Source organism: Chionomys nivalis, chromosome 1, assembly GCF_950005125.1.
Source record: "Chionomys nivalis chromosome 1, mChiNiv1.1, whole genome shotgun sequence".
Taxonomy (NCBI): Eukaryota; Metazoa; Chordata; class Mammalia; order Rodentia; family Cricetidae; genus Chionomys; species Chionomys nivalis.
The window spans coordinates 113,511,677-113,513,727 of NC_080086.1; positions in this window are offsets into that span (position 1 = coordinate 113,511,677).

The following is a 2,051-nucleotide window of genomic DNA, read 5'->3' on the forward strand; positions in this document are numbered from 1 at the left end:
TTAGTGGGATGGCTTTGAGTTTTTCTCCGTTTAATTTAATGTTAGCTGTCGGCTTGCTGTAAATAGCTTTTATTATATTTAGGTATGACCCTTGTATCCCTAATCTCTCCAAGACCTTTATCATAAAGAGGTGTTGAATTTTGTCGAATGCTTTTTCAGCATCTAATGAAATGATCATATGGGTTTTTTCTTTCAATTTATTTATATGGTTGATTACATTGATAGATTTGCGTATGTTGAACCAGCCCTGCATCACTCATCCATTGCTGGTGGGAATGCAAACTTTTGCAACCACTTTGGAAAGCAGTGTGGCGGTTTCTCAGGAAAGTCGGGTTCAACCTACCTCTCAACCCAGCAATACCACTATTGGGAATATACCCAAGAGATGCCCTAACATACAACAAAAGTATATGCTCAACTATGTTCATAGCAGCAAATTGTTTGTAATAACCAGAACCTGGAAACAACCTAGATGCCCTTCAATGGAAGAATGGATGAAGAAAGTATGGAATATATACATATTAGAGTACTACTCAGCAGTAAAAAACAATGGCTTCTTGAATTTTGCATACAAATGGACGGAAATTGAAAATACTATCCTGAATGAGTTAAGCCAGACCCAAAAAGAGGAACATGGGATGTACTCACTCATATTTGGTTTCTAGCCATAAATAAAGGACATTGAGACTATAATTCGTGATTCTAGAGAAGCTAAATAAGAAGGTGAACCCAAAGAAAAATATATAAGCATCCTCCTGAATATTAACCTTCATCAGGCGATGAAAGAAGACAGAGACAGAGACCAACATTGGAGCACTGGACTGAAGTCTCACGATCCAAAGGAGGAGCAGAAGGAGAGAGAGCATGAGCAAGGAACTCAGGACCGCGAGGGGTGCACCCACACACTGAGAAAATGGGGATGTTCTATCGGGAACTCACCAAGGCCAGCTGGCCGGGGTCTGAAAAAGCATGGGACAAAACCGGTCTCGCTGAACATAACGGACAATGAGGACTACTGAGAACTGAAGAACAATGGCAATGGGTTCTTGATCCTATTGCACATAATGGCTTTGTGGGAGCCTAGGTAGTTTGGATGCTCACCTTAATAGACCTGGATGGAGGTGGGTGGTTCTTGGACCTCCCACAGGGCAGGGAAACCTGCTTGCTCTTTGGGCTGAGGAGGGAGGAAGACTTGATTGGGGGAGGGGGGAATGGGAGGTGGTGGCGGGGAAGAGGCAGAAATCTTTAATAATTTAATTAATTAATTAAATAAAAAAAAGAATTTGGAAATTTAAAATATGTACACCACACCACTGACACTTGTTCAAATTTTCAATGGGCAACTGCCTTGAGCTCAGAAAAGGCAAATTCATTAATTATGCATTTATTGGAAGTTATGGTCATCATGGGTATACCTGTACAAATAAAGACAGACAATGTTCCAGCATATGTGTCTAAGAAAATGAAACAGGTTTTTGCTTATTATAATATAAAGCATAATAGGCTCAACGTCCCCTATTCATGGCTAGAAACCAAATATGAGTGAGTACATCCCATGTTCCTCTTTTTGGGTCTGTCTCAGGAACTCACCAAGGCCAGCTGGCCTGGGTATGAAAAAGCATGGGATAAAACCGGACTTGCTGAACATAATGGACAATGAGGACTACTGAGAACTCAAGAACAATGGCAATGGGTTTTTGATCCTACTGCACGTACTGGCTTTGTGGGAGCCTAGGCAGTTTGGATGCTCACCTTACTAGACCTGGATAGAGGTGGATGGTCCTTGGACTTCCCACAGGGCTGGGAACCCGGATTACTCTTAGGGGTGATGAGGGAGGGGAACTTGATGGGGGAGGGGGAGGGAAATGGGAGGTGGTGGCAGGGAGAAGGCAGAAATCTTTAATAAATAAATAAATAAATAAAATATATAAAGCATATTACAGATACATAGAACAATCCTACAGGTCAGGGAGCTGTAGGAAGATCAAATTGAACTATAAAGGAATAGACAAACAAACAGAAAGGGATAGGAAATACTCCCAGAAATATAT